The 18,332-nt window shown below is 44.8% G+C and overlaps 1 protein-coding gene across 1 annotated transcript in view; it reads right to left on the reverse strand.

Annotated features, from left to right (window-relative positions):
• MMP14 (matrix metallopeptidase 14) overlaps positions 1 to 18,332 on the reverse strand; it is a 52,151-nt gene that overhangs the window by 16,502 nt on the left and 17,317 nt on the right. The gene's annotated exons all lie outside the window — the stretch shown is intronic.

Genomic DNA, 18,332 nt, shown 5'->3' on the forward strand with positions numbered 1-18,332 from the left:
AAACAAAGTAACTACAGTTGTTACAGATGGCGCCACTCCTCTTTTGGTTCGAATGACACCTATCATCATTCAACCCACTTCCTGTGAACTGAGGTAGTGAAGGCTCTGCCCACCACCCTGGACTTCCAGGAGAATTCTGCATAGAGCAGTGGCATGCCATTACGCAGCATGGCTCTCTGTACTATTTAGAATCTGCCCACTGTCTATAAACTTGGGTGCAGGTCTGGTCCGCAGAAAACAATCTTGCAAACTTTATTGAGTATATAACATGTCAAAGCAACATCACAGCTCCAGATGGACAGGGAACAGCTGGTAACGCGTTTCACGCAATCTGCACTTAATCATAACAAGAGCACACCCCTCACAGGTCCACGTAAATACTGAAAAAACAGCTGAAACCAATGAGTGACTCGTTCTCTATAAACATGAAAGTTCTCTAAAATTCTATTTTTGAATATAGTCTAAAAGGTCTGTAAACCAAAAAGAATCAATACAACACATACAAACATTAATACATACAATTAAAAGCAACAAAACAGATAAAAAAAATAAGTTTTATTTTTTTTGCCTTTGTTTTGTTGCTTTTAATTGTATATTTATTGATATTTGTATGTGTTGAATAAATAATTTTTTGGTTTACAGACCTTTTAGACTATTTTCAAAAATAGAATTTTCAAAAAAAGGGTCAACAATGGCAGCCTTAATATTTTTCTAAAGTTGTTTATTTTTTTTTACAATCTATTAAAACTAGGGTTGCACTGATACTTTTTTTATCGGCGAGGACAAGTTACGATACTTTTAGTCAAGTACTTGCCGATACCGAATACCGATACTTTGTGGTGCGATTTGCATTAATAGAAAAAAATTGGCACAAATTGCACTTCAAAGAATCGCATGATATTTCCGTGTGTATATAGAAGAGCCATCTGGGGGGCAGTTTAGAACTGACAAAAAGTCAGCAGAGGGAGCGCTGTTCTAGTAAATAGGTAGAGGCAGATTAAAAGTTCAAAGCAGCAATCATTTATTGAAAAACTGAACAGACTGGTGACGTTAGGTAAATCGATCACAAGACCATGCAGGGTGTGGGTAGTGTGCCAAACGGGCTCCGTAGTTGACTCTGCTGGCGCCTGGTGGAGTAAACGGCTGCCTCTAACCCTGAAGCTCCTTGGGGCGGGCAGTGAGCCAAATGGATGCCGAATCGGTGGACAGAGCCGGCAACGGTTGGCGCACCCAGAAATGACGGCTGCGGTCAGAGCTTGTCACTGCCGGTTGGGGGGAAATGCCAGGAGCAGGCGGAAGTGCTCCACTATGGAGACAGTGCTGTGCGGGCAACCAACGAGGACATCCATCAATCCGAAAGTATCGATATCGGGAGCATTTGGAGTACCGATACTCGCTCAAATGCTTAGTATCGTACCAGTATCGTTATCGGTGCATTCTTATTAAAAACTATAAAGACTGTAACAGACCCTTGTCTTAAGTGACTAGCTCTATTTAGTTGCTGTTAGTTGAGCTACCCTTCAACAAATGTGATATCACAAACAAAAACATAATAAAGACCATCAAATGTGAAATTATTATAGCTAGACGGGTAATAAGCAGTATTGATATACTGTATGCTAGGCAACATAATATGATGTAGGCATAAACAGATGAATGCAAAGGCAAAACTTTTAGGTTGGGCAGTCTCTTGGCAGGTAAGGGGTTAACAGCAATGTTATTGCTTCTTCAAAGAGAGGTTGATGGGGGATGTTCTTGATGCTGTGTATATATATCTCCCCTGAGGCTACATATAATGGATGTGAAACTTCAAAGTGTGTGTGGGGGAGGGATGGTTATGGTGCTGGGCATAAAGGAAGCCGTTTAAAGTTACAGGAAAACCTTATACAGATGCAGGACAGGCAAGAAGAGGCCAGTAGTAAAGGGAAAGGAGAAATTGTTATTGAGACTAGTGAAGACACTGTCACATGAACAGTTGCACAAGCTGTACAATTTAAGCTTTTGCGCAATCACCCCACTCCCCCACTTTCATCTGATTCCACTTCATTATAAATAATAGTACAATATGTGCAACGCAACAAGAAAACAGTTGACTCTTATCCCATCCCAGCACAATTAGTTGTTTATTTATATAGCGCCAATACAATATGTCGCTCTTTAATGAATGTATATAGCTATTTACACTTTGCCCCTGAAGGAACTTTTGAACTAATGTTCCTATTACACACATAGACACTGTGGAAGAACCTCCATGAAGATATTGTCCCTGGAGGACCCAGGATTCAGAACCATAAAAACAAGAACGTCACTTAGCCACTCTGCTAATGTACATCAGAGGGTGGACCAGAAGAACTGGAAAGTAGGGCCTAAGCTTTACCGATAAACCAATAACAAAATGTAGATACTATGGGCCAGATCCTCAAAAGAGATACTCCGACTTAAGTGCTGTTCAGTCTGTGTGTAACTTTGGAAACGATCCTCAAAAGGCTTTTTCCAAAGTTACACAGAAGATCCGGCATGTGTAATTGATTTACACTGCCTAATTTTAGGATGCAGTACCGCATCCGCCGCTGGGGGCATTTCGAGTCGAAATGCCGTTGCTAGTATGCAAATTAGCACTTAAGGCGATCCACAAAGCTTTCTAGCTTCTTTTTTGCGCCGTAAGTGTTATTTTGCAAGTGTAAAATTAGGGCTCGTTTTACAAAGTGTAAAGTTAGTCACACCTTGTAAAGGCCCATTGCAGCGACGGCATTTGGTATGCTTTCCCGAGGGAGAACTCCACGTCAATTTGTAAAAAACAAAACCGGCATGGGTTCCCCCCCAGGAGCATACCAGGCCCTTAGGTCTGGCATGGGTTGTAAGGAGACCCCCCCACGCCGAAAAATTGACGTAGGGGGTCCCCCTACAATCCATACCAGACCCGTATCCAAAGCACGGTACCCGGCCGGCCAGGAAGGGAGTGGGGACGAGCGAGCGCCCCCCCCCCCTCCTGAGCCGTGCCAGGCCGCGTGCCCTCAACATGGGGGGGTTGGGTGCCCTGGGGCAGGGGGGCGCACTGCGGGCCCCCCCACCCCAGAGCACCCTGTCCCCATGTTGATGAGGACAGGACCTCTTCCCGACAACCCTTGCCATTGGTTGTCGGGGTCTGCGGGCGGAGGCTTATCGGAATCTGGGAGTCCCCTTTAATAAGGGGGCCCCCAGATACCGGCCCCCCACCCTAAGTGAATGGATATGGGGTACATCGTACCCCTATCCATTCACCTGGAGGCAAAAAGTAAAAGTTAATAAACACACAACACAAGGCTTTTTAAAATATTTTATTATTCTGCTCCGGACGCCCCCCCTGTCTTCGTTATTAGCTCAATTACCAGGGGGGGCTTCTTCTTCCACTCTCCGGGGGTCTTCCGCTCTCCGGGGGGGCTTCTCCGGACTCCGGGGGGGCTTCTCCGGACTCCGGGGGGCTTCTTCCATCTTCTCCCCTCTTCCGCTCTTGACTCGGCGAACCCCGGTTCTTCTGCAGCTCTCCGGTGCCTTCTTCTTCAGCGCTGGCTGCCTGCTATGTTTGTGTGTTAGCTCGATTTCAAACAGGCAGCCGGCGCGGTCTTCTGTGGCGTCAGGGTCTTCTGGTCTTCTGTTCTTCCGATGTTGTCTCGTCGCCTGTTGTCGCTGTAATGATGGAAGCGCGCCTTGCATCACATTTATATAGGCATCACCGTCCCATCATGCTCCGGTAGGTACCCACGTGGTGGGTGCCTACCCACGTGCACCCACCACGTGGGTACCTACCGGAGCATGATGGGACGGTGATGCCTATATAAATGTGATGCAAGGCGCGCTTCCATCATTACAGCGACAACAGGCGACGAGACAACATCGGAAGAACAGAAGACCAGAAGACCCTGACGCCACAGAAGACCGCGCCGGCTGCCTGTTTGAAATCGAGCTAACACACAAACATAGCAGGCAGCCAGCGCTGAAGAAGAAGGCACCGGAGAGCTGCAGAAGAACCGGGGTTCGCCGAGTCAAGAGCGGAAGAGGGGAGAAGATGGAAGAAGCCCCCCGGAGTCCGGAGAAGCCCCCCCGGAGTCCGGAGAAGCCCCCCCGGAGAGCGGAAGACCCCCGGAGAGCGGAGAAGACCCCCGGAGAGTGGAAGAAGAAGCCCCCCCTGGTAATTGAGCTAATAACGAAGACAGGGGGGGCGTCCGGAGCAGAATAATAAAATATTTTAAAAAGCCTTGTGTTGTGTGTTTATTAACTTTTACTTTTTGCCTCCAGGTGAATGGATAGGGGTACGATGTACCCCATATCCATTCACTTAGGGTGGGGGGCCGGTATCTGGGGGCCCCCTTATTAAAGGGGACTCCCAGATTCCGATAAGCCTCCGCCCGCAGACCCCGACAACCAATGGCAAGGGTTGTCGGGAAGAGGTCCTGTCCTCATCAACATGGGGACAGGGTGCTCTGGGGTGGGGGGGCCCGCAGTGCGCCCCCCTGCCCCAGAGCACCCAACCCCCCCATGTTGAGGGCACGCGGCCTGGCACGGCTCAGGAGGGGGGGGGCGCTCGCTCGTCCCCACTCCCTTCCTGGCCGGCCGGGTACCGTGCTTTGGATACGGGTCTGGTATGGATTGTAGGGGGACCCCCTACGTCAATTTTTCGGCGTGGGGGGGTCTCCTTACAACCCATGCCAGACCTAAGGACCTGGTATGCTCCTGGGGGGGAACCCATGCCGGTTTTTTCTTTGAAAATTGGCATGGAGTTCTCCCTCAGGAATGCATGCCGCTGTCATTTTTTTTTTCCCCGACGCAACTTTAAGCCGTCGCGATCCTCAAAACTCGGCGTAACGTAACTTTGCGCATGCGCAGTACGGGCGACGCGCATGCGCAGTACGGCCGGCGCGGGAGCGCGCCTCATTTAAATGGGACTCGCCCCATTTGAATAGGAACGCCTTGCGCCGGCGGAATTTTAGTTACACAGCCTGAAATTTCTAGATAAGTGCTTTGTGGATCAGGCACTTAGGTAGAAACTTTAAGCCAGTGTAACTTAAATTGGATTTTTTAAGTTACGTCAGGTTTTTGTGGATCTGGCCCCATATTATAGATAAGTGTGTGCAGCCTATTGCAATAGGGTGTGAACCCCAAACACACACATGTATGTGTGTGTGTGTATACATATATACACAGAGACACATTCTTATAAATAGATGTAAACAAACCTTTTCTAATGTATTAAAACATGGACGGTGTCAGTAGGACAATTGATGGTGTCAATTAGTAGATCAATGGGCGTGTCAGTAGGGCAGAGGTTGGTGTCAGCAGGACTGTGGATGGTGTCAGTCAGTGCAGCAGTGGACGTTGTCAGTAAGGCAGAGATTGGTGTCAGTAGGGCAGTGGATGGTGTCAGTCATTTTTTATTTTATTTAAAACAAAAATATGTTTTTACAATTTTTTAGGAGCCCCGTTGGGGGACTTTGGGTAAATATCAGGGGTCTAAACAGAGATTCCCCCTGTAAGCTTAAAGCGGATGTCCGCTGAAAAAAAAAAATATCAAAAGTCAGCAGCTACAAATACTGCAGCTGCTGACTTTTAATATTAGCACACTTACCTGTCCTGGAGTCCAGCGCCGTCCGCAACAGAGGACGAGCCATCCTCTGCCCCTCCGCCATCCTCGGTGAGGGAACCAGGAAGTGAAGCACTCCGGCTTCACTTCCCGGTTCCCTACGGTGCATTCGCGAGTTGCGCTACGCCTGCTGATTGGCTCCCGCTGTGATCTGGGAGCCGAGTGTTCCCAGAGCACAACGGGGGACGGGGGAGACGGGAGGTGACGTTCTGCCCGCAGTCTGCCCACAGACTGTGGCCGGAAGTGGGTGCAAATACCTGTCTTTAGACAGGTATCTGCACCCCCCCCCTGAAAGGTGTCAAATGTGACACCGGAGGGGGGGAGGGTTCCGAACAGCGGGAGTTCCACTTTAGGGTGGAGCTCCGCTTTAAATATAAGTAAGCTTAAATATAAGCTTACCTGTAGGTTAAAATAAGAATTCAGAGTTTACTACCACCTTAAAACTACATATTATCTCCCTCTCTGTTCTATAACAAGGGTAAGTGTTTTGTAGTCCATGGAGATAGCAGGGAACAATGCTTACTGATAACAGCCCAAAGGCAGAGAGCATGGGAATTTATCAGCTCACAGGATTATTATAATTTTTTTTTGTAAAGTAGTGAGTGTACAGCTTGTATAACAGTGTAAATTTGCTGTTCCCTCAAAATAAATCTGGCCCACAGCCATTAATGTCTAAACCATGGCAACAAAACTGAGTACATCCCTAAGTGAAAATGTCCAAATTGGACCCAAAGTGTCAATATTTTGTGTGGCCACCATTATTTTCCAGCACTGCCTTAACCCTCTTGGGCATGGAGTTCACCAGAGCTTCAGAGGTTGCCACTGGAGTCCTCTTCCACTCCTCCATGACGACATCACAGAGCTGGTGGATGTTAGAGACATTGCGTTCCTCCACTTTCTGTTTGAGAATGCCCCACAGATGTTTAAAAGGTTTTAGGTCTGGAGACATGCTTGGCCAGTCCATCACCTTTACCCTCAGCTTCTTTAGCAAGTCAGTGGTTGTCTTAGAGGTGTGTTTGGGGTCGTTATCATGTTGCAATACTGCCCTGCGACCCAGTCTCCGAAGGGAGGGGATCATGCTCTGCTTCAGTATGTCACAGTACATGTTGGTATTCATGGTTCCCTCAATGAACTGTCACTCCCCAGTGACAGCACTCATGCAGCTCCAGACCAGAGGCGGCTCTAGGCTTTGTGAGGCTTTAAGCAAAACTTAGACACGGGGGGCCCCACCATGCCAATAATGGGTAAAAAAATTCAAGCAAATGAAGAGACCTATCACACAGTGATTGAGCAGAGGCAAATTAGGCAGTCGCGAGGCCCCTGTGACTGCGAGACCTTAGGCGACCGCCTAATTTGCCTAATTAAAGATCCGCCTCTTCCCCAGACCATGACAATCCCACCACCATGCTTCACGGTAGGCAAGACACACTTGTCTTTGTACTCCTCACCTGGTTACGTCACACACGCTTGACACCATCTGAACCAAATAAGTTTATCTTGGTCTCATCAAACCACAAGACATGGTTCCAGTAATCCATGTCCTTAGTCTGCTTGTCTTCAGTAAACTGTTTTCTTGTGCATCATCTTTAGAAGAGTCTTCCTTCTGTGACGACAGCCATGCAGACCAATTTGATGCAGTGTGTGGCATATGGTCTGAGCCTTACAGACTGAACCCCCACCCCTTCAACCTCTGCAGCAGTGTTGACAGCACTCATACGTCTATTTCCCAAAGACAACCTCTGGATATGATGCTGAGCACGTGCACTCAACTTCTTTGGTCGACTACGACGAGGCCTGAGTGGAACCTGTCCTGTTAAACCAATGTGTGGTCTTGGCCACTGTGCTGCAGCGCAGTTTCATGGTCTTAGCAATCTTCTTATAGCCTAGGCCAGTGATGGCGAACCTTGGCATCCCAGATGTTTTGGAACTCCCATGATGCTCAGCTACACTGCAGAGTGCAAGAGCATCATGGGAAATGTAGTTCCAAAACATCTGGGGTGCCAAGGTTCACCATCACTGGCCTCGGCCATCTTTATGAAGAGCAACAATTCTTTTTTCAGATCCTCAGAGAGTTCTTTGCCATGAGGTGCCATGTTGAATCTCCAGTGACCAATAGTGAGAGCAATAACGCCAAATTTAAAACACCTACTCCCCATTCACACCTCTGATCTTGTAACACTAACGAGTGACATGAGGGGAGGGAAAATGGCTAATTGGGTCCAATTTGGACATTTTTACTTAGGGGTGTACTCACTTTTGTTGCCAACGGTTTAGACATTAATGGCTGTGTTGAGTTATTTTGAGGGAACAGAAAATGTACCCTGTTATACAAGCTGTACACTCACTACTTTACATTGTAGCAAAGTGTAATCTCTTCAGTGTTGTCACATGAAAAGATATAATAAAATATTTACAAAAATGTGAGGGGTGTACTGACTTTTTCGAGATACTGTATATCATATTTACTTGTTTTGAAACATTTTTTAACATTTCTTCAGTTACTTCCTGGTTTCCAAATGATGTCATTTATCCCAAGAGTCTATAAGAGTGGTGGATGGGTTTTTCTCAGCTAAGCACACCCTTGCGTCTGCATGCCTGGACAGGCAAGTTCCACAAAGTAAATTCGACATGAATCATCAGCTGATACTCAAGATGGCCACTGTCAGAAAGGCTAGGGGGTGTTTTTCAAAGTGATTTTTAGCAAAATAAAGCATGGTGACATGCATGAATTGACTAGCTTTGTTGTTTTGCGGTGTTCAGATGCAGTGTAGTTCTGCATGAGTTGGCTTCTAGTTTGACCTTTGCTAGGTTCAGCTTGTATTATGCTTTAACCAGTATAGCTTATCAGTGGATAGGATAAAGCTTTTACAGTCCCTTTGTTTTATTATCTGTCTCTGGCATGTCACCAGTGAGGGGACACTTCCTAGGAGTGTGACATTCACAATTCCATCACCAGGAGCTCTGACAAAGACTACACATTCTCATGTCCTGCCGCAACCCCCAACACTGAGGCCTTTTCTGATGACGCAACTTCTGATTGTCTTTCTTTCAGTCTCTATTTTTGTGATATTGTTGTCTTGCTAAAATGTTTCTGACCCCCGCTCTCAGACGGCTTCCTTCTCTGGTGTTTGACCCTTGGCACTTCCTGAGACAATCTTGTGCGTTTCCTTCCTTCATTATGTATACTGTAATCTTTCCCTCACTCATACGTTAGGAGTGTCCAGCTTTCCCTAACAGGACCAACAATCACTTGCTCATCATTATACACATGATATCATCAGGTGATTGCATGTACCCTCCTCACTATTCATTTCCCATTGTTCCCTATCAGCTATTGCCCAGAGGTACTAGCCTATAACAGACTAGATGGCCATACATGGCTTGATTCTTGGCAGGAACCAGCCGAAAATTGCACCGTTAATAAGCAAGCTGAATGTACCAAGTTGATTGATCTATCAACTTGGGTACAACCAGCCTTTCCGTATTCTCTTGCGATTATTGCTAGCGGCTGCTATAATAATCGATGTCTGCTCCCGGCAGGGACTGCTTCCCCTACCCTTCCTGCCCCTCCCCGCCAAGGAGAAGACAATGGCCTGGCAGGAAGGATTCCTGCATTAACACTGTCTGTGTTGATGGAGAATTTGAGCAAATTTCTTTCCTACTACCTGTGGTTGCAGGAAAGATATTTGCTCCATTAATAGCTGGCCATAGATTGCTCAATTCCCCCATCAATACAGTTAGTGTTGATGGGGGAATCCCTCCCGCGGAGCTATTGTTTTCTCCTGGCAGGGGGGAAGGGGACGGGTACATTGGGAGCAGTCCCTGATGGGAAAACACAGTCATTTTTGCTAGCAGCTCTAGCCGATGGCAATAATCACAAATAAAAGTCCAGCATGCTGGATGAATCGACTTGGGTACATTCAGCTTGCCCATAGATGGTTCAAATCTCAGCCAATCCGTGCTGAACTGGTTGAGATTCTAATTAGTTTCTATGGTTCCATTAAGTAGTGTTTTCTGCATTTTTTTGACCCAACAACAGGGCTCAAGTCCCGCGGGTACGCGTGGGAACGGAGTTCCTGCACTTTTTTCACAGCAGGAACGCAGTTCCCTTTGCAGGACTAGAGCAGCCGAGAGCAGCCGAGCCAATCCATCACTAAGCGGCGATGCCCAGCTCGAGTCACTGTCAGGGACAGGCAAACCTTAGTAATCCTTTATGTTACTGGCCGCTTCCTGTACTTGTACTTGCTTAAAGTTCTTTCTAAATCCCGCAATAACTTGCGGCAGACCTCCGCAATGTCTCCTGGGAACAATGACAAAAGCTCCCAGAAGACATTGCGGCATTGAGCAAGTGACGGACTACTCGAACACTACCCGATGACCCCATATACAGGAAGCGGCCAGTAACATAAAGGATTACTAAGGTACAGTGGATCGAAAAAAAACAAAAACATTTGGTTTAGTAATTATGCATATGAACGTATCATTTTTTATTTTATTTTTTTGGTGGGGGAGTGGATCTTGGGTGGGAGTTCCCACACTTTTTTCACCAGGACTTGACCCCTGCCCAACAACCTTTCTATCAACAACCAAACCATAAAATAACTTATAGAAACTTATAGAAAACCCCATCTGAATCCCATATAAATATTACTAAAATTTGTATTATTCTGTGAACTGCCCATTTGCATTGTATAGTGTAAATATATTAGCATACAATATAAACTTAAAGCCTTTATTACCTCAACAATTCACATTGCTTATATATGCCTGCTGTACCATGAACTTGTATGAACTTGTATGATAAGGTATTCTGAGTGTTCGAGTATTGCTTCCTTTATGTGAAATCCCTGGTGTTCCTGCCAGTCCCCTCTGCTTTCTTATTAAAAACTGACCACACTAAGTAGGAGAGAACACCGCGGCCAGTTCCCTAGCTACGCTGGGAACTCAGTGTGCTCTTCTCCAATAATCAGACTTGTCCTGACACGCCCCCGCTGCACAGCCATTCACTGGGAAGCTTACCTCCTCCCCCAGCTCTTATGCAGCTTGGAACAGAGGGAATGTGATCACCTATTAAAGTCTATTATCCTATTTTATAATTGAGCTCCGAAAAAGAACCATTGGGTTTGAAAAAGTTGATTACTGCTTTGCTGTTCCTGTATTTGTGGATAGTTGTACACCAATACTCATACGAATAATTATGCACATACTTGCATATACACCATACCTCCCAACATTTTGAGATGGAAAGGAGGGACACCTACTAGCAAACGTATGTAGATATAGGACATACCCCCTGCCACACCCCCTTAAAGGAGAATTAACCACTACTATTCCTTTATATTGGCTTTAAAAATTAGCAAATGCAGCAATTTAGAATTTGGATGAAAGGTTTAGCACTGGGAAACTATTTTTGAAAGATAAAGTGCATTTTATATCCAACTATGAGGATCAGACCAAAATGAGGGACAAATGAGGGGGGAAGAGGGACAGAGGGACATTGCTCCAAATCATGGACAGTCCCTCAAAATCAGGGACAGTTGGGAACTATTAGCTGGATTCAGGTATGCGGGCGCATCCTTGCGGCGGTGTAGCGTATCGTATTTACACTACGCCGCGGTAAGTTAGCAAGGCAAGTACTGTATTCACAAAGTACTTGCCTGCTAAGTTACGGCGGTGTAGCGTAAATGGGGCCGGCGTAAGCGCGCCTAATTCAAATGAGGATGTGGGGGGCGTGTTGTATGTAAATTAACTGTGACCTGACGTGATTGACGTTTTTTAAGAACGGCGCATGCGCCGTCCGTGTACATATCCCAGTGTGCATTGCGGCAAAGTATGCCGCACGGACGTATTGGTTTCGACGTGGACGTAAATTACATCCAGCCGTATTCACGGACAACTTACGCAAACGACGTAAAATTTTCAAATTTCGGCCCAGGAACGACGGCCATACTTAACATTACTAGTCCAGCTATTTGATGGAATAACTTTACGCCTGAAAATGCCTTGCGTAAACGGCGTATCTGTACTGCGTCGGCCGGGCGTACGTTCATGAATAGGCATATCTAGTGATTTACTTATTCTACTCCGAACGCAATGGAAGCGCCACCTAGCGTCCAGCCTAAAAATTACACTTTAAGATACGAGGGTGTAAGACACTTACGCCGCTCGTATCTTAGCCTAATTTAAGCGTATCTGGTTACCAGAATACGCTTAAATTTGCGTCGGCGCAGATTCAGACTTAGGCTGGCGTATCTACTGATACGCCGGCCTAAGTCTTTCTGAATCTGCCTATATGTGTACACGCATGAATATAGCCACGTACAGCTACCATAGAAAAATATAGATGGGTAGATAACTAGAGATTTGTCCATCTTTGTAGAAACCACCAATGCATCTGATCACTTTTCTTGGCTTGTGTAATTTTTGGTGAAATGCATGAGCATTCAAGGGATTTAGAAATGCAGTGTGAATGATTGTATGGGCAGACTTTTTAGAGATAGGGATATTACAAGGGATTTGACATGCTAATTTTTTGCTTGTCTCTGCCCATTATCTAGGGCTTCTGCTCCTGTTTAATAGAATGTGGTGCAGAAGAAGAATTTCTACCCAGGTTAATCTCTATAGGATTACTGTCTTGAAGAAATACACCATATTACTGATAATAATCAAAAATGCATAAGATAGTATAGTAATTGCAGTTGAGTAAAAAATGATTCCATGTCCATAGACCTGGCTACATAGTCATGTATTAGCAAGTTGAGCATCTGCATACTTTCCTGTTAAGAGAGAAAGAAGATCCGATGCTTAGAGAAAGAATTATATGCGTAAGACGTTTCCACATCTCAGCAGACATCCAGACACAAATCAAGAACTAACATCGCTTATTATGTACAGCCACAACACCACAGAACACTACCCACTGCTTGGCTGAGATAATAATGCTAATTAAGAGGTTGCTGGCCCTTTTAATGCTATTTCCAGTCTGCTCCTCACCTTGACAATTCTTTTGCCTATCTTTGCCATATGCTGTGTTCCAGCCAGCCTGTGTTTAGTTATTGGAAACTGCAGCAGATTCTCCATGCTTATACAGTATATAATGTTTCCAAATCCAGAGGAATTAATCAATGACATTTTTTGTCCATAAAGACAGGGGGGATCATTCCAAATAGCTGATCCTAAAGGGCCTGCATTATATTTTTTGAGTCCAAACCTCCAAATAGTTTCAAGGGTGGCACATGCATTTATAAGAAGTACTTTACTATAATAAAAATAATAAAATAGTACTTTATACAGTCTTAGGAGTGTATTTATAAAAAAAAATCTAATTTTTAGAGTAAAATATCTGAGAGCAGTGGGGAACACAGAAGATCAACATTTTTGGAAGTGTCAGTTATTAAGATACTTTATTCACCGATTTGTTTTTATCACAGTGGCGGTCAGTTACAGTAGAGGTAAATACTTATGCCCTGTACACACAATTGGTCAATCCGATGAGAACGGCCTGATGGATTTTTCCATCAGTTAACCGATGAAGCTGACTGATGGTCAGTCATGCCTACACACCATTGGTTAAAAAAAGATTGTGTCAGAACGCGGTCACGTAAACCACGTACGACGGCACTATAAAGGGGAAATTCAAATCCAATGGCGCCACCCTTGGGGCTGCTTTAGCTGATTTCGTGTTAGTAAAAGACGATTCACGCTTTTCTGTCTCTTACAGCGTGATGAATGTGCTATCTCCATAATGAACGCTAGTTTTACCAGAACGAGCGCTCCCGTCCCCTAATTTAGTCTGAGCATGCGTGGATTTTTAACCGATGGACATGCCTACAAACGATCCTTTTTTTTCCTATCGGTTAGGTATCCATCGGTTCATTTTAAAACAAGTTTCACATTTTTTAACCGATGGATAAATAACCGATGGGGCCCACACACGATCGGTTTGGTCTGATGAAAACGGTCCATTAGACCGTTCTCATCGGATTGACCGATCGCGTGTACACGGCATTACTCTTTTTCTTGTCAGGGACATTGATTATTGAGACTTTCATTCTTTGAGATAGTAAGGTTAATCTACTAAAGGCAAATAAACGTTGCTCTTTGCAAAGTGCAGTGGCCCTCTGCAAGAGTAGTTGCTCCAGAGCTTAGTAAATGAGGGAAAGCTCTGCTGTCTTCCATCATCCAATCGTGTGCAAGCAAAAATTCTATTTTCTTTCATTTTCCTTGCACGTGATTGGGTATTCTTCACAAAGTTTAACCTTACCTCATTTACTAAGCTTGGGAGAAACTGCAGTTGTAGAGTGCAATTGCATTTTGCAGAGTGCACAGTCTATTTGGCTTTAGTAAATCAACCCCAGAGTATTGCTCTTTGTTACTCCACTAGATAGATTTTTCTCAAATGTTATCTGATCTCAGGACAAGAAATGCGAGGAAGAGGAGGTCACTGGGACAGGAGGGCACTGACAGCAATAGCAGCCTCAGAGAGTTCCTAACTAGGGATGGACTTGGGTTTGTCCCACACCTGTAAGCTGTCAGTTTGGGCTCAATCAGTTATGGTGGTGGCATTTCCCCGCTCCTTAGCTGCAGATATACAAAGGGGTTAGGGATATGTGAGGCATTATTAACCTATTTTGGCCTCATGGCCTTATTAGGTCAATTTCATTGACCTAATAAGGCCATGGGATCAAGTCAGGTCAACAATGTCATGAGCATCCCTACCCATTTGTGCACATGCAGCTGTGGGGCAGGCAATGCCTCCACCGCAGTTGATTGGATTTGCACCAATAGCTTCCTTACAGGTTCCGCTGAACATGAGTTTGGATCGAACGCAATCCCATCCTTATTCCTAGCCATTCACCAATCTTCTGAAAAAAGTGTGTCTCCACTGGAAAGATTTCCCATAATTTCCTGTCCATTTAATACTATGTTGCATGGACGGGAAACACGGGTATAAGAAATTTAAAGTTTTAGCTTGGGTTGAGCTTTAAAGGAGGAATATAGCCAAAGCTATTTGTGTCCATACTTCTCCTGTAGGTCACAGGAGTGAAATTTGTTCAACCGACAGCGGGCTAAGGTCCAATTTCAGCTGACATCACTCAGTCGATGCAGGCTCTCGAAAGATCCAGACTATATGGTCTGGATCTACCCAGATGACTAAAGAGTCACCAGCCTCAGGCCCTCAGCAATCTGCTGACAGCCTGAACCAGTCCCTTTCCACCCCATCCACAGCTCAATAAGCTCAGAGCTGAGAGGGAGAACTGAGCGATAAGCGGTGTTTGATCGCTCAGTTCTCATTGCAGAGCCTGTGGGGGACAGATGTAGTATTGGATCGAGTATATGTATTTTTTTTCTTTTAATGAGTGTTTGTATAACCAAAACTTTCCCTGTACAGGAAGTCATCCTTTTGTATTTTGTAAGCTGTTCCTAATAGAAAAAAAGCCTACGACAATTTAGCGAGCACAAAATATAAAGGATGAATTATTGTTACATCCAGTGCTTCCTTCAAGGCAGTGACTAACGAAAACCAGACTCTCAATCTGCTTTCTATGCATGTGTGTTTTTACTACCCTCAGTAATTCTGATTCCACTCAGCTCTTCATGTTTTATGCTGGCTCACAATGAAGTGCAGGTTTCGACCTGCAGGAGTACAGATCCTGACAAGCCACAAATAATAAGCAGAGTCTGAGTTTAGACTGCAGAAACTACACACCGGCCAGAGACCTGTGAATCTTTATTATACATCTACCCAGCAGCACTATTTCCACATACTACTGTCCTATCACCTTACAATCCATCAGCATTTTTTGTTCTGTTTAAATGCTTTAGGGCTTTTGTTTTTGAACTGATAGAAAACTTTACATATTAGGTCTTAAGCTGCCCATACATTGATCAAAATTCAGCCGGTTCAACAGACTGGTCGAATTTTGATCCATGTGTGGGCACTGTGGTTGAACAGAAGTCGATCTACCAATCCACTTTCGTTCCAAAGCCTTTATAGAAAATTTTTGCTCGATCAGCATGGCAGTTTATAGAGAAGTCTCCTTGCTGTCAGACATAGGTGTGCGCAGCCTATTGCATTAGGGTGTGCACCCCAAAGCTCAAACACAAATGTGTGTATATAAATATATAGGGCAATGGACAGTGTTCTGTAGAGCAGTGGACGATGTCAGTAGGGCAGAGGTTGATGTCAGTAGTTTCTTTTTTGTATTATTACATCTTTACCTAAAATTTTACAATAATTTTTATTATTGTTTTTTACAATTTTTACGTGCCCTATTGGTGAAATATCAGGGGTCTAAACAGGCCCCTGATGTCTCACTTTTGAGACAAAGAAAGGGACTGGGGACAGAGATTCCCCAGTCTCTTTCTCGCAACCAAGCAGCAGAGGGAATCTGCCCAGCACAGGGTGATTAGGGTGTGCCCAGGCACACCTGGCACACCCTGTGTGCACGCCTATGCTGCCAGAATACAAAGACATGTTGACCGCAGTTGCGCATTACAGCCCCATAGAATTCTATAGGACCGCATTTCTTTGTCTACAGCCTTAACCCCATAGAAGTTTATGGAGCTGTAAAGGTTAGGTTAGGCCAGGGAAAGAAGGCAAAAGAATAAGTGCACTTTGTCTTAAAGTGAACTCATCCTTTAAAGTGGTTGTAAACCCTTACAGACCACTTTAACCTACAGGTAAGCCTAGATTAAGGCGTTCCTGTACGTGCAACAAACATATCCTAAACCTACACAGTTTAGGAGATATTTGCAGAAAAGACTACCTCAATGTCTACGGCGCGCATGCGACAACATTTGTGCTACCGTGTGTATGCAAGACAAGTTTGAGCCAACATCTGTCGGAAAAAAATACACGGTTTTGTTGTTGGAATTTCCGATCGTCTGTACGCGGAATTAGGGTTTTGCAGCAGCTGTAGGTCCTTCAATAGCCAGCAGGAGAGATTCCATCATCCATGATATTTAGCGTAGAAGGAGGGATCTAAAATATTTTTTACTGTTCAGCCCGCAGGTTATACAACAAAAATCTTTGCAAGTACGGCTGGCTTTAAGCCGGCCATAGACGGTTCGAAAGTCCCTGCTGAGCCGACCGAGATTTAAACCATATATGAGCGGGCTGAAGGTACCCAAGTTGATTGATCGATCAACTTGGGTACAACCACCCTGTCAGATTTTACATGCAATTATTGCTAGCGGCTATTATAGTGTTCTCCCAGCAGGAACGGCTTCCCCCACTACCCATCGGGAGAACACAATAGCTCTGTGGGAGGGATTGCCCATCAATACTGACTGTGTTGACAGGGTTGCAGGAAAGAAAATTGCTCCGTCTATGGCTGGCTTTAAGCCAGGGTTGATTGGATGTTTGGCACTTAGCACATGTAAACTCCACTGAGTTTTGAACAGAAAAGAATCAAGGTAAAAATATTGCATCAACATTGCTTCTTCTCATAACTACATACTATGACATTTAAATGTATCTAAAGTCCTCTCTCTCTCTCTCTCTCTCTCTCTCTCTGGGTTTTTATCACGGTCTGTGTCCTCCTTAGGGATGATGCACCCTCTCTATTTGTCCTGGTAGTTTTGGAGGTCATTATCATCAGGACAGAAAGTGGGGAAAATCTAAAATGTTTAATTGTCACCAGAGCATGCATAGAGGGTAAATCTTTTATTGGGGACACCTGATGTGGTGACAACTACGAGGTAATTTCCCTCTGGTTAGAGAGATTTCCAGGTGAAGTGATGAGCAAATGTCCACAATGGCATACAGATGACACCTGACACATTTTAGGCTGTCTCACTGTCTGCGGTGCCCATGCATTATTTCATGTGTTAACATAGGTGGCATTAATGCACTAAAACACATGAAAAAAGGAGCATGCAGCATTTTCAGCAGCACAACATGCATGTTAGTCCATTGCTGTGTCTTATGTTGCACTACAATAAAAATGCATTTAAAAGTGTCCTGGAGTTTCATTCAGAATGAATGCCACTGCATCATACTAACATGCATAATGCATTACTGCATCACAACAATGTCAATGGGGCCCTAATCACTCCCTACTCTACTCTAAATGAAAAGCAAGGTTTTCACTTTAGATATAATCTAGACAATCCGCAATATCTAAATACTAGAACAGAGATATTTCTAGGGACAAATCTTCAAAAAGGACAATATAGGGAAATTGGGCCATGCAACAGTTGGTATGTATTTTAGTGGCCGGGGAATAATTTTTACTTGTTTATTGTCATTACTTGAGATTGAATCTGTGAGCTCTGATAAAAAAAGGCTTCCGTTTGGTACTCGCCATCATACTGTATTTTTCAACTGTGGCTCCCACACATTTTAGGCAAGGCCTGAATTCCCCTGTTTCTACAGTGAGCAGAAATCCAGTGCAGAGAGCAGAGCGGGAGTGAGAGAGGTGGTTTACTGGTGCTTGGAAAGTACCTTTCTTTTTTAGATCTTACCACTATTACTACCGACATTATTACTTCCAATAGGGGACACCTTCTAGCACAATCAGGGGAATTCATAAATGGTGTCGTACACACCCTTTAGAAGTACTTCAGGGCACAGCACCGAATATGTTGGTGCTCGCGCCCTATTCAAGTACCTGTCAGAGATAGGAACATGAATCTATCCTTGTCTGCATTGAGGAAGGAGAGTCCATACAGTACACTTGTTCCACAGGGCACTCCCTCTCCGGCCACTGCA

The sequence above is a fragment of the Rana temporaria genome, chromosome 1, assembly GCF_905171775.1.
Source record: "Rana temporaria chromosome 1, aRanTem1.1, whole genome shotgun sequence".
In the NCBI taxonomy this organism is placed as follows: domain Eukaryota; kingdom Metazoa; phylum Chordata; class Amphibia; order Anura; family Ranidae; genus Rana; species Rana temporaria.